Here is a 15,235-nt window from a genome sequence, read left to right as displayed (position 1 = left end):
TTGGGGTCGACGACCCCTTTCGGCTCGAGGATCTTTGTAGACTCGACGGCCTTCTTTGGGTCGACAGGCTTTTTTGTCTGATCTGCTTTCTTTAGATCGACACCTTTTTTCGGCTCGACTGCCTTTTTAGGGTCGACGTTTTTTTTCGGATCGACGACCCTCTTTGGTTCGACGCCCTTCTTTGGATCGATGACCTTCTTTGGCTCGACAACCCTTTTAGGTTCGACGGCCTTTTTGAGAAGAGTGTGGCTCGTTCCTGGTGTATCAGAAGGCGTGGGTATGGCCTTCGGAGCCGAGCCGTAAGGCGGAGCCTCTGAAGGAGTATGTCGGTCTCGGCTAAGGCCTTTAGGCAATGCTTCGACCGGAGCCTTGTCTTGAGGTGGAAGCGGGGTCGGGGCTTTGGTACTCACGGTTTGCCCTGGTGTGATCTGGTCATCAGAGTCCGACTGGTCCTCTACGGTGACTATTTCTAGGTCGGAGTCCGCCGCTTCTGGGAGTGCATGTTCGTCATCGAAAATGTTCTCCGGTTCCGGTGCCCGCCGCTGCATCTCTTGTCTAGCGGCCCTTCGGTTCCGGATATTTTTTTCCACCGGAACTGAGCACAAGCTAGACAGTTTTCCTCGTTGTGCTCCGGAGACAGGCACGTGTTGCATACTGTATGTTTGTCAGTATGTGGGAATTTGTAGTGACATTGTGGGCATTTTTTAAACGGGGTCCTTTTCATTGGCAGGAGGCTCATGTGGCGTCGAAAAGGCCCAACAGCCCGCGTTTACGACCGGATCGAGATGGAAAGTATTATCGATTCAAGGGGTTCCGAACGAGAACAAAACCGTCGAGGTAGAAGGCCTTTTGGCCTTAGAAAGTTGAAAACTTTCGGTTCCGAAGTTGGAGATGAGGAATAGCATCCGAACTAAATGGCGGAGAAAAACAATCTGAGGATGGAGAAGATGCCCATGCGCACTGTAGTCCAGGTGAGGAGTCACCTATCTCGTGATACTTCGAAGACTCTTCCAGGACAACAAGGTGCAAACATCCGGACCCAACACTAGGCGGCAATCTATGCTAAGATATGAATTCAGCAGCCCACATGCCTCGAACAAATTTTCACAAAAAAAGAAGGTGGTGATTATTCCGCCTTATCTACAAAAGGTAATTGGGTATTAGTGACATTGGATTAATAAAAACAATGTATAAGACGGCTATGGAACACAGACAAAGGAGTAGTAATAGATTGTTTATCGAAAGGCACTGTGATTCTAATGCTGACAGATTATCATTTAATGCTACTACCTGCTCTGCCCCATTGCTGAAACTACAATCATGAGTGCTCGTGCCTCCTCCGGACGCTGGAAGTGGTGAAGCTGAGAAGAATAAGTGCGAGTGGAAAATTGTTGCAGCAGTTATGTTTGTTTGGACTGCATATGCTATTAGATATAATCTTTGAAGCTGCTAGAATTCTAGTTCCGGATCTAGGAACCAGTGCCTGAATCTTCCCACCGGTGTGGTGGCAAAGATTGTTCGGCAGTCCCACAGTGAAGACCATGACAAGGGCCAGCGTGGAGTCCACGTTTCACATTGGTACTCTGGGGTTCTAGGAAGTCTGCATATCAGCACACTGGTGGGTTCCTCCTGCCTCAGCTCCAAGAGTGCTGCACCAGATTCAGCTGTACAACCAGTGAACTTAAACATTTGCAGTCCATAAGCATAAGTATCTGAACAGTGAACCTACCTGGGAGGGGGTACATTCTAAACAAATATCAATTTAATTTAATTTAACCACAGTGTTAATGCCACTTCAAAATAAAAGGTACCCAATAATAAAGAGAGAGAAGAAGGCTTCAAGCAACATCACCACGACACAATAAGAAGCAAAAACAGTGAGCTGGCCTATCTCACCCCAGGACAAACCTAAGTAAATGAGCACACATCAAAAGTCGATTCACTAGCTGATCCGACTCCCTCTGTTAAATTGGCTGCCTCTAATAAGGAATGTGTTGGGAAGCAGAACAAACTTAATACAGATGGCATGTCAAATAGTTCTTCCTCCGGATCAGGTACGATCATATCATATTATCTGCCTCATTAATGAACCCAGGGGACAACATATCTGTTGACTAATATGATGAGTCTCTGGAACCATATGTCTTTCTCCCTGGTGCTCACATGAATGACTGACTTGTCGTAATTCCAAGTCACAAGACTACGAGAGACAAGGGGCAGGGGAATGGGTGGAAGATTTAGACATTGGTCAAGCGGAGAGTCATTGTCTATATGAGCAAGGAGTTGCTGAAGGCATAATGTCCAAGGTCATCAGGCCATGAAAGCCAACAAACACCAATTTAGAGATCTCAGCAATTACATCCACCTCAATGTTGGACATTCTTTTTCTCATTCAAAAAACTTTATATGGTATTCTTGAATCAATAGTTTTGAATATTGTTGCACCGAAGAACCATTCTTGTCTATTACGTTCTACAGCCCAGGAGCTAAACATAATGAATGATTGTATGCCTTCCTTGGCAGAGTAATTAGTGGCACAGATTTGGAAATTATTACAGAAAATAATGTTCTACCTCTGGGTGGGGGGGAAGTATAGAGAACTCCACAGTAGACATTTCTAAAACACCTATGTTGAGTAGAAAAAGAAAGGACTATTATTGGTATAGCAAGCTAAGATGCTTCCACAGTAGTTGTTGGAGGCCAGCCATTAGGACAAAGGATGTCACAAAAAATGGGCTAAGGGCTGGTATTGGAAGGGGAAAAAAACAGAAAATGTCGAAAACAGTAAAATCTAGAATAGTCAGACTGTAGATAGGAAGTTTCAAAATAATAATAAGAATAAGACATCTGTTGTGAAAATAAATATGCAATGGTAATACCACAGGAATAAGAAGAACAAAGGTGTTCCTGAGAAAGGAAAAAACCACTTGGAGGGCAGGGGAAAAGATAGAGCAGTCTACTTTAAAGGAGGCAATTAATCTTAATGAAAGGCCAATGAGAAAGTGGGATGATGATTATGAGGATAAAGCCATCTTAAGGGACAATGATTTTTTCCTGTATATGGATCTCACCTACTTCTGACCTTCAAACAAAAAAAAGCTCATTCCGGAAAGCAATCTCTACAAACGAAATCAAGCAAGTTGGGTTTGCAGCAAACAAAATAGGAAAACAAAGTCTCAAACATACTCCTTTGGTGATGAAACAAAACTAATTCATAGGTCTGCCAATGAGATAACCTCCCATGGTTTAAGAAACTTTCCGGAGGAAGAAGTAGAAAACGGTGCAGATAACTTGCTGCTAAATTACCATGCACGGTTAACCAGTAACCAGATTACCCTGTCCCCGCTTGAATTTCCAGGGGAAGTTCAAAGTTGTTCAGTGGAGTACAGCAGGGAAACTTAAAGGTAACCGTCCCTCATACATACATCTCATAGAAAACTTCAGTCACTCAGATGGCGAGAGGCTATTGCACAATATGATATGTTGTCAGTATAAAACATACCAATGGCAGTAGCCGCTAAAGTGTTCAAGAAAGCACATTTTTTTTTCAGGAAAAGGTTGTTAACATCTACAATAAATTTCCGGCAACATAGTAGATAACCATCAGGCGGAACAGTTGATAACCAACAGAGAGGACAGAAGTAGTTTCTCCACTTTCACGATCCCTCTGGAGGAACAACGTAAGGACCTAATCCTGTCAATCAAATCTGGCTCACCATATGATCCCTGCCCGCCCAGTATAATGCATATGCTCTCCATCCAAGTGGCAAAAACCTTGGGACTTATCTTTAACCAGATGTTCACTAGTGGGACCTTCCCAGCTCAGTGGAAACTTGCCTCTATTCTCCCACTTCTGAAGAAAGATAACCTGGACTCCATGGACCCGAGAAATTATCGTCCCATTTCGAGACGCCCTTTTGTTGCCCTAAATTGGCAGAGAAAATTATGAACCAACAAATTTCAACATATATATACAAAAAAATTCATTGCTAGATTACACACAACACGGGTTCAGGAAACACCATAGCACTGAATCGGCACTAATTGTGGCAACAAAAGTTATACGTGAAATTCTTGATGGAGGGGGGATGGCGGCTCTTGGTCTGCTTTATCTCTCCGCGGCCTTTGACACGGTCGGCCACGAGATTCTAGTTGACCGGCTCCAGCACCTGGGGTTAAAAGGAAAGGGTATGGAAATTTTTTTTTACAAACCAACGACAAAACGTGGTATTGGGCAACTGTGTCTCTAGGCAATTCTCCCTGCCATGTGGAGGTCCACAGGCATCTGCATTAAGCTCTACACTTTTTAATCTATATGTTACGCCACTGGCGTCAATTATCAAAAACGCGGGGTTTGCCGTGGCTTCATACACCGACGACACCTAAATTGTGGTGTCTTTAACTAACAGGGGAACTAGCGATGATGTGGCTTTCAGCTCATGCATGAAAAAGGTGAGCAGTTGTATGGATTGCAACTGCCTGAAGCGGAATACCTCAAAAACCGAGGTGATCATCTTCGGCAACAAACCCTCTCTCTGGACACTAGAGTGGTGGCCGCCCGAGCTAGACACACTGCCCATACCCTCTACTAAAGTAAAGAACCTGGGAGTCATGCTGGACAGCGAGTCAAAATTTAAAGAGCAAGTCAACAAAATAACATCTACTTCTTTTTGCTACATAAAGATGTAAAAAAAAAAATCAAAAAGTATCTACCCCCTGATCTTTTAAAAACAGCGACCATGGCTTTGTTCCTTACACAGTTAGACTACTGTAATAATCTCTATCTCACCTTGACATCAGGCCTTCTGAACAGACTCCAGATTCTGCAGAATGCAGCGGCCTGCTACATTTTCAAAATACCTAAATATGAATCAGCAAGAGAAGCAATCAGAAGTCTACATTGGTTGCCAGTTAGACAACGGTGTAAGTTTAAAGCCCTCTGTTTGTCGTTTAAGTCTCTGCGTGGACTAGGGACAGGCAGGTTTATGAAAAGATTTAAATGGTATATTCTGGCAAGAACATTGCACTTAGGCTCAGCCAGGAACATGGTGGTCCCCCCATTTAAAAAGGTCACATAGGGGGGAGAAGCATTTACAAGACAACAGCAATGCTTTGGAATGATTTGCCACTTTCTCTAAAAACAAGTACTTTTCAGTTTTAGGAAGTCACTAAAAACGTGGCTTTTTACACAGGATAGATAAAGTTTTCTCTCTCCTGTTTTTTACAGTGTTCAGCTCCACTCTCCTTTGATTAGAATACTACAGCGCCAAGACGCCTCTGGGCATACGTCGCGCTTTATAAATTACATTTACATTACATTACATTACATTGCATGTGAAATAAACATTTGTTTGATAGATCGGGGCTTTATCTGTCTCAATGGTTGTCATCAAACGGCCTCTCCACCATCACAAACTTTCATCTTGGGAGAAATCATTCATAGATTAGATGTTCACAAAAGCCTGGCATGTTGACCTTTTTTCTATGAAGTCAATGCATGTTGTAGCAATCATTGGCCTTTAAAAACTAAGTTTAAGTTTCAACTTTTTAGGAGTAAACAGGTGCTTCAATGCGAGTTAGCTGTACTCGTCCAGATTCAAATCAATGAAACTGGATAACTGGGGATTAGATAAAGAAGTTACGATCATTATGTATACCGCAGTAATAAGGAGGGTTGTGAGTTATTTGAAAGGAAACCTTAGTAAAATTAATGATAACCTTAGGCAAGAGTATAGGAGGCCAACTACGACTGCAACTATATTAAGAGAGTCATTGTAATTTTATTTATTTTTTTAAAAGATGCACAGCACATTATTATTGACTATCAACTCAACTTTGGAAATCAAATCAAGCGGGTATCCGAGCACACACTGCACTGTCCTCAAAATGTTCAAGAAGACTGTCATCATTTCCCTCTAGATGCCTGCAGAATATTATTCATTTAATAGTTGCTTCCTGCCTTGACTACGGAAATTCTATCTCCTTGGAGATGCAAGATTTCTAAACTCATGGTCTTTAAGCCAGTTTCGGTTTACATTAAGTCCCCCCCACTGGCTTCCCATCAAAAATTGTGCTACAGTCAAGAACCTCTGAGGCCGGAGCTCAATTCTTACCTTCCTTCTTGTTCCTTTTGCTCAGTCTATGCCAATCAACTACTCTTCCCCACATTTTAAAGTCTCAGGTTGAGGGGGTATTAGATTTCTTACTTGGCTGCCAAACTTTAGAACAATCTTCCCTTCCAATCAACCATGTAGTTTACCCCTCAAAGTTCAGAAAAAGCCTTAATGGTAATCTTCTCTCTCAGGATCCCACCTTTTCTCTTCCGTTCCCTCCCCCAACTCCATAGCGGCAAGCATGGCCAGGAACAAAAAAGGTTGAGTCCAAGCTATTGGTGTCAGAGTGTGGACTGAGACGTTGAGCGACAAATTGGTGAATGTGTGGTGTGTAAACACTCGGAGAAGAGTCTGAGGTGCAATGTACAGCCCATGGTGGGCGTTGAATTTCCATAAAAATCTTGGGCAACGTTGGGAATTAGATCTCTATGTTCATTTCATGTTCTATGAGCTATTCATAAGTATGCCATAGTCTTGGTGGACCGTGCTCGCAAACTGTAGGAGGTCCGTTTTATCAGACCCCTAATACTAGGAGATTTTCTGAGTTTATGGAGGATGGTTTTTTGAGAGAGGATTACCCCAATAAATCGGTGTCTATTGATGAGGAGCAGTATTTGTTGCACAGCTTTTTATCCAATCTGGGTGTAAGACAACCAGACATGTTGTCTATACCATCTGTAGGGGAATAGGATGCCAGAGAGGGTCAATAGAGTGGTGAGTGTGTGAGTTGGTCACAGGTGACTAGAGTTGGATTACTGTTAGCTGTTCGGTCAGAGCTATGGTCCATCAGGTGAAAAAATATCCCACTCAACCCTCCTATAGATCTGGCTGTTTAGCATATCCTGAATGTGTTGCGGTCTTTAGGGGTCAGCTTCCAAGAGAGGCAGCCCATGCTGCAGCTCTAGGCTCACTAAACGGATGATACCCTTAAGGTAAGGGGGTTGAGAGGTCAACCAGATTCTTGTTGGCAGGGCAGGGATCTCTGCAACAGATGTCGGGTTACGACTTCTTTAACCAGGGAGGACAATTATTAAAATGACCACGTGGTAAATCAATTCTGATCTCCCGCGCTATATTAAAAAATGGACAGACTGACTCTGTGGCATACTCAGTCAATATCCAATGGACAGAAAATACCTTGTTTTTATTTACATTACACCTTCCGTTGTTGCTAATTGCTGTAAAGAACATCACAATTATCCAATTTAAAAGGAGTGAATTGGAACCTTACTTAGCGTTGCTGGACATTAACTTGCAGAACTGACCTGACACACAAATGCAGGTGCTTTCATTAAGATACTAAAATATATACCTTTAAAAGAGCAATCATTAAGATACTAACATGTCTACCCTGAAAAAGCACCTCCCACAAAAAACTGACTACAGAAAATAAAAAAGTCAAATGAAATTCACATGGTGGATTACAGTCTAAATAAACCGAAGGAGGCTAAGCCTTTATCAAAGATGATGAGCACAAAAGGCAATGGAGAAGAACTGCCAACAATATTCATAATGTATGGTTTCAGCAAGCTGTGGAAATCATTGTGATGAGTTGCATACTGCATGGCTTTATGACAATCTTTGGCCGAGCCTATGATTAGGGTGATTACATAAGCTGTTTATTACTTGCCGCAGTCTATGGAGCGAGGAAAATGAACTGGTCATTTAATTTAGATTACATTTGTATCAAAGATCAGGAAACAAATGGCTATGCCTGCTGAAGGATATAAAAAGTGATAAAATTGAAGTTACAAGCTTTCAGTAAATTTGTCATTTTTTGGAGGGGTTTGGGGAAGAGAGGGAGTAAGGTCTGTCCAAGGCAATTATCTACAAACCCTGAGAAACAAGAGATGAACATTCCATTTCCTTCCACCTGCTACTAAATCAAAATTAATTCCTCTGAACATCTGTGTAGCCCAAAGTGCAGCTCATACCAAGTGCACTGCGTGAGCCAACGGCAAGTAAAACGCTTAAATCAATCAATTTCATCTAGATAGCCTGGCACCTCCGAGATAGGGACTGATGTCGCGCCACTGCCTGCCAGCCCAGTGGGCCAAGCCCCAGAGCTAAAAACCGTTCAGATTACTCATAATGAAATTATAGTCCAGCGCCTTTGATTGATTGGGACAGGAACTCCTGGTTTCGGGAAGAGGATGCCATTTTGATAACTGCAGCTCTTCGCTTTGCTCAAAAATGTAATTTATACAAATGAAATGTAGGTAATTACTTTTAATAATCTGCTCATTAGCATTCTTTCCAGCTGTAAACAGAGAAGCAAAACATTGCAAACTGATCATAGTTACTTTCACCTAAAAATTCTCATTTGATGTGAAAGGGCTGTAATATTCTCCAGCATTTAACTCATATGTGCTATATCTACTGCATCATCTTTGGTCCAACCTTCAGCTTCAGTGTTCCATTGAATGTTTGTTGTTCTGGTGCTAAAGTGTTTGACCGATGGAGCAGACCGTTTGTCCGCATGCAAACTGGTGACTTGCCCGTTTCTATTTCTGAAATCAATTCCCCAAGGCACTGCAACTGTGGCTGTCTCCATCTGGATCATTACATAAATATTCTAGAGCAGAGCTTAGTGAGCTAGCTCACCTGTGGAAGGAGCCCAGGCACCACTTACAGATGAAGGGGGTCTTCGCAGTTTGCGCATTGCCGAGCATTTTTGAGAGACCTCTCCAGCATTCATAACCTCCTCACAGGAGCCAGTCAGTAAAAATATCAACTCGGGCTCAATCCACATCACATTGTGATAATGATTGACCAAGGGGCAAGTAGCAATTGCAAATCATGGGACGCAGTGGAACACACGGCACATTTCGGATCTCAGGGCCACACTGAAATTGCATTGCATGTAAGTGACGGGTGATATTTGCTCATTGTCCTGTCGATTATCAATTCTTCACACAGACGTCATCTCCTTCCTGCTAAGCACCTGCACAATGTGGGATGGCACGCCTCTCACATCATCATCACAAGCTGCTTTCCACCAGTTGTGCCTTGTGACAAGTATTGCACTGTGGCAAAGTTAGAATGAGGAAACACACATCTACCCTACTTCAGTTTCACACATCCATTCTCCGGTGATGAGCACACTTCAGAAAAGGACACAATGTTTAGTTGATATTTAATGGTGTCACACGCCTGTCTTTCTCGAGGCACTGACCAATCACCACTGCCACACACATTAAGTGACCGAGTTCCAGTAATGATAATTTATTGATCTCCTTAAAAAACTCCTTTGGGGTCCACGCCATTTTCTGCCATCAACCACCACCATTTTTGGAAACACATGCAAACCACCTACAGTGGATTGATGCTCTTGAGAACTACCTGGGAGGTATAGGTATTCAAGATTCTGCCCTGAAATAAATAAGTAAGGACCATTTACAGATATTTACCAGAATTAGTTTTAAGCCAGATTGCAGTGATTGATGGATGTCAGGTAGAGGTAAAGAAACTCAGAAATAGGTTTGATGTACAACCAAGTAAGTGATATTGAGGTACATGTTTAAGGGGGTTCAGAAGGCAGGATGAAGATGAGGATACTAACATCAAGTGCACTCGTCATGGAAACGTGCCATGATAAGAGCACTGTTAAAAAAAAACTAACCTCAACCCTCATTCATGGGGTAACTGTTGTCCGGTCTTGCTTCTTCCCGGGACCAGTAAAATACTCGAGAAATATGTCAACAAAATTCTCTCTGCGTATTTAGAAACCCACTCCATACTGCATACCTCTCAGACAGGTTTCTGACCACACCATGGCACAGAAACTGTCCTGTTAGCAGTAGTGGAGGAATTACTGAAAATCCTCAACCAGAGAGAGGCGGTGGCTATCATCCTCCCTGATCTGAGCTCCGCATTCGATACTGTCAACTATAACATCCTCTTTGACAGACCCAGAATGGTGGGAGTCTCAGGCAACGTCCTGGCATGGATCAAGTCCTTCCTAAAGGATAGATCGTATCAGGTTTTCGAAGGCAATAACACCTCCAAAAGTGTGCCACTCACTTGTGGAGTCCCACAGGGCTCCTCATTAAGTCCCACTCTATTTAACGTCAATCTAAAACTCCTTGCTGACTTGGTCAAGCCATATGGGATCCATATTGTTACATATGTGGACGACACACAGCCTGTGGTTCCGTTAAATCACCCGAAGAACAAGCCAGTCAACCTAGAATCTTGCCTGGAAACTGTGGCCACATGGATGGACCAGTCGTGTCTTAAGCCCAATGGAGACAAGGCTGAGCTTATGATCCTGGGTAACTACTCCATTGCCACATCCGGACTGAGCTGGCACAATTGCTTTGGCCCTTCGCCAGCCCCCAAAGAAAAGATCAAAAGCCTGGGAGTCTGGATAGATCACTTAAATTTGACCACCAAGCAGTTCAGTTAGCAGCCTCCTGTTTTGGTATCATCCGATAGATGCAAAAAATTTCCCCTTTTCTTCCTGTAACTGCTTGAAGAGTTATGGTCCAGGCACTGTTGATCTCGCGTCTGGACTACTGGAATTCCCTCTACCTTGGCACTCCAAAGGCCACCATAAGGAAACTGCAGGTTGTGCAGAACTGTGCAGCCAGGCTGTGCCTGTGCAACATCCCCAAACTGCATTCTACCAAGCCTGCGCTGAAAACACTGCACTGGCTACCAATAAACAAATGCATAATGTTTAAATCATTATGGGGGATAGGTCCTAAAACCAATTATTCCCTTATGGCTTTTTACCGCCCCTTAAGACGCCTTCGATCAGCCAACATGTTTCTGGCACTGGTATCTAAAATTAAGAAAGCTCTCTCCGGAGGCCGTACTTTTTTGTTACAATGCTGCTTTATTATGGAACTCCCTTCCCAACCATCTTCGCTCTACACCCAAGCATCTCTCTTTTCGGAAGCAACTGAAGACGTGTCGCTTTCAGAATTTGTCTTAAAATTTCCTCTACCCCGCCTGCTTGTTGTCACTAGCGCTGGGTGCCTAAGGGTAGTCATGCGCTTAACTAAATGTTAATTATTAATAATAACATAACTTTTTTACGTAGATAGGTGGCAGATTGTCAGATCATACATTTCTAAAATCAGATTGGTTTGTGATCAGTATATAACTCACTTTGTGGACACGAGCATTTGGGAGAAACTAGTATGCTTGGCCAATCCCTTCTTACAGGAAACAATTAAAACTCCTAAAAGTATTGAAGCATACCAAGTGTGAGGAACAAAACTGGATGATAGACAGTTAGAACCAGTTTGTGTCGTATGGGGGTAAACTTGATCCTATCAGCCTTGATAACTAACGGTTTCTAAAAACAAACCAAGGTATGCTCTAGATGAGGGTACTAGTCTCAGGTGAGGGGTTGCAAAACCAATTCTGTCAAGAATGTGACTTGTAGACTTTTCAATGAGCCAGGAAACTTTGCCAAAGTGTGTCAAAATTCAAAATGTAACCGTGGAAGCATAGCAAAAAATTTCTGACAAATGCGGATGTGGACAAACATGTGTAAGACGATTTGCTTGAGATATTTTTGTCATTGAGCGTCACAAAGTGAAGGAAGCGCATGAGACTCCTTAGAACGTGTAGATCCCAAATTGATGTTAAGGTGGGAGACAAGAGGCTTCACTGTTGGGAGTTTCAGAGGCCAGAATTGATTACTAGTAAGATATTTTTGGAGACTTGGGGTGAAAGTTGGAATCGCCTGATCACTCAACAGTGTCATATGAAGGTTGCAACATTGTATGTCGAGGTTCTTTGAGGACATTAGAATTCAAAAGCAGACATGTTCAGAACAAAGTTTATGGGGTCGTCATGCGCCTCAACATGCTTGGTTAGTTTCACTATGGCTTTTACAGCATGGATTTAAAAAAGCACGTTCCAAAGAACGGATGATTGTTATGAAAGGTGATGGTTTGATGGAAGAAATGCTAAATAAATACCCAAGTGTGTTTTCTGGCAGGCTGGACAATATCAGAGTTTATAGACACAAATTCAAGATTATGAAGGGTGCTATCCCGGCTAAACATAACAAGCATTTGCAATGCAATAGGTCTCGCATTATTAAAGTTAGAGCTATTGGCATTGTAAATGGCAATGCCTTTGATTTATGTTTTTGTTTTTAAACATTTACAATGCTAATAGCTTAGCCCCTTCGCTGCGGGGGTAAGAGCTGTCAGCATGACCGTCAATCACAGAGAGAGTATCAAAGAGAGCAGCACTCGACAGAAAGTTAGTTTTGGTACCTGCAGGTCTGTGGACTGATTCTGGGGAATAAAATATAATGTGCACTGTTTGTTTTAAATAGTTTCTTGTGCATGCATTTAGCAAGAATTACCTTTCAAGTTATATTGGCAAACAACTCTAATGCAGGTTACGATTTTCAATGCCATAGTGCTCCAGGATTGTGAATGTAAAAGCAGAAGAGGTAATAAAATGTAATACAGATCTTGCTTTACATTAATTTATGAAACAGTCACCGTATTTGGGATTTCTATTTTGGGAAAACAGCAACCTTTCCTTTGCAAAGTAATAGGTTTGCACATCTTACTATGCACGTCACCATATCAACTTAAGAAAAAATGATCTTGCTATCAAATGCCTGCTGAAGAGTCCACTGTACACCTTCAGAAGCAGTAGATTGGTTCCGCGCTCGTAAGTATGGTCTTGAACTATTTCTGGAGTTTCGTGTTGTATATTTGCAGGGAGACTCTGGTGTACAGATGGCTGAAGGCAGGCTGTAGCCACCGCGGGTCGTGGCAATTCAAGTTGGCCTCCAGGCCGCGATGTCTGTGGCCTACAGCTGGCTGAAGGCTGCGTGAGGCTTGAGCCTTGGTAATTCAAGTTGGCCCCCAGGCCTGCCTGCAGTGAAAGCCCATAGCTGCCAAGGTTTCAGATTTGTACGAGTGACATTTTTATAATTTCAGTGTAATTATGAGTGACATTTCAACGACTATGAGTGACACTTTGTCCCGAGGAAAATCAAGCAAGAAAGTGGAAGGAAACATAAATCTCACAAATTCTCCCCATTTTAGCAAGGAGAAACTCGAAGCTGATCAAACTGCTGCAAAGCCACAGAAATGGAAGGGCACTAAAATGAAGTGTTAATAAAAGTCAGCTGACGCGTGGACGCCGCCGCAGTCAGTCAGGCACTGAGCAGGCCTCAGGCTGACCGGCACACACACAGTCAGTCACAGCCAACAGCCAGTGTACTGTAGTGTATTATTTTGAAAAACTACCTTTAACCCATGAATATCCTAATTCGGCAACCCCGGCCGGCACACAACTACCTGCCCCGCAGCACAGATGAGCTGCATATATTCAAATTAACAGTGTCAGTCAACACAGCTGATAAACGAACGCCGCAGATGGGCACCAGACATCATTGATTGGCAAGCCTGAGGCTGGCATACAGGTTATAGCCGGGAGCCAGAGCGCTATAATTATTTAAATAAAAAAAGGAGTAGTACTCGACTGACTCGCCATAAAAATAAATGATTATACCCTGGGCGGCGTAACGTTACCTGCTCGGCCCTCAGATCACACCACTAGCAGGCTGTTACAGCGAGCTACACAAGGCTCTGCTGATCTAAGTGACGCAGTAGTTCTGAAATTAATGTCTATTTTGAATCGGACGGCCCGCCACCAGAGAGAGTCACTCACCTGAACGGCTCAAAAATGCTTTGTCACGCAGCGCCTCGTCCTTGAAAACTACAGTTCAGCTGTGGGCAGGCAACTGATTGACCGTGCGCAAAACTTATTTAATAATATTTGTAATGTCCCCAAACAAATTATCACCGCCGACGGGCCCGGGATTCCCGAGGAAACGCTGTGCCCGCCTCCCTGCTCGGGGCCGCGCTGCCATTTGCGGACCCCTGAGGCAGGAAGCCAGGCAACGGGAGAGAAGACATGGGCCGGGCCAGAAGAGAGAAGGAAGTCCCGCCTGCTGCTGGGCTATGATTGGCTGCCCGCCGGGATGGAGCAAAGAGGCCGAGTCCTCCCGCGGCCCGGGGCTCCCGTGAGCTAGGGAGAGCCCCGGGGCCGCCCCATCTTGAGTCCCGGTCCCAACCTTGAGTCCCGGTCCCGAGATGGGGGACCGGGTGAACAGAGGCGCTGTCGGGCGGGGCTCCCAGGGATCGGGAGAGCCCCACTACCGCCGCCCCAAGTGAACAGAGGCGCTGTCGGGCGGGGCTCCCAGGGATCGGGAGAGCCCCGCTACCGCCGCCCCAGAGAAGAGAAATCCTGCGTAGCCGGTGAGTGGGGTCCGGTGCTGGTGTGTGTGTGTGTGTATGTATGTGTGCGATGGCGGCGGCGGGGGGAGGGTTTTTTTTGTATGTGTGCGTGCGTGTAGGTGCGCTGGTGTGTGTGTGTGTGGGGGGTCTCTGTGTGTGCGTGTAGGTGCGCTAGTGTGTGTGTAGGTGCGGCGGCGACGGGGGGGGGCGGGTGTGTGTGTGCCTGTGTATGCGTGTGGCTGTGTATGCGTGTGGCTGTGTATGTGCGCATGCGTGAGTGTGGGTGCGCGTGCACGCAGTCAAATCCAGCACAAGGGAAGCGCGTGGCACCCTCTTGTCCTTCCTTCCCCCGAGACAGGCAACTATAAGTCTCCAGCCTGGACGCATCCTTCGGATGCTAATTCCAGGCGAGACCTAAAAATGGGGGGGTGCCATTCAGCGACCAGGATAAACTGGAATAAGAACAAACTGGAATAAGAACAAACTGGAATAAAAACTGACTCATGTGAGAAAGGAATTATTGAGGCAATGGAATCCTCATTTTTTAAGTCACCCCTGGTTGTGGAGAACCAGAACAACGGAGACTGAAGGTATGTGTTGGCCTACGAAGCCTTAATAAGGAGATCTGGATTGATTCTGACCCTCTCCACAAAATAAACAAAAGGTGGGCAATGTTGAAAGGTGGTTAAAAAACTAGCTGCGACTTACAACAAGGTGGGCCTAGGCACTGGTTTGAGCCACAACGCAGTATTTGGATCCCCAACAGGTACCTCTCAGTATTGCGTAGATGCCGTTCAGATTAGGCATCAGTCTTTCAGTGAATAATGTTTTACATGTTTAAAATGGTCAATGGTTTGCCATGTTCCAGGACAATGAGCAGAATGAGAAGAACATGAT

At 44.2% G+C, this 15,235-nt stretch overlaps 1 protein-coding gene across 1 annotated transcript in view; it reads right to left on the bottom strand.

The window, feature by feature from the left end:
* Positions 1 to 15,235, bottom strand: part of KIAA1328 (KIAA1328 ortholog) — a 968,289-nt gene that overhangs the window by 505,210 nt on the left and 447,844 nt on the right. The window lies entirely within an intron of this gene.

This window comes from Lissotriton helveticus, chromosome 2_1 (assembly GCF_964261635.1).
Source record: "Lissotriton helveticus chromosome 2_1, aLisHel1.1, whole genome shotgun sequence".
NCBI lineage: Eukaryota > Metazoa > Chordata > Amphibia > Caudata > Salamandridae > Lissotriton > Lissotriton helveticus.
The sequence above is the reverse complement of the archived record's forward strand: the minus strand, read 5'-3'. Positions and strand labels throughout refer to the sequence as shown.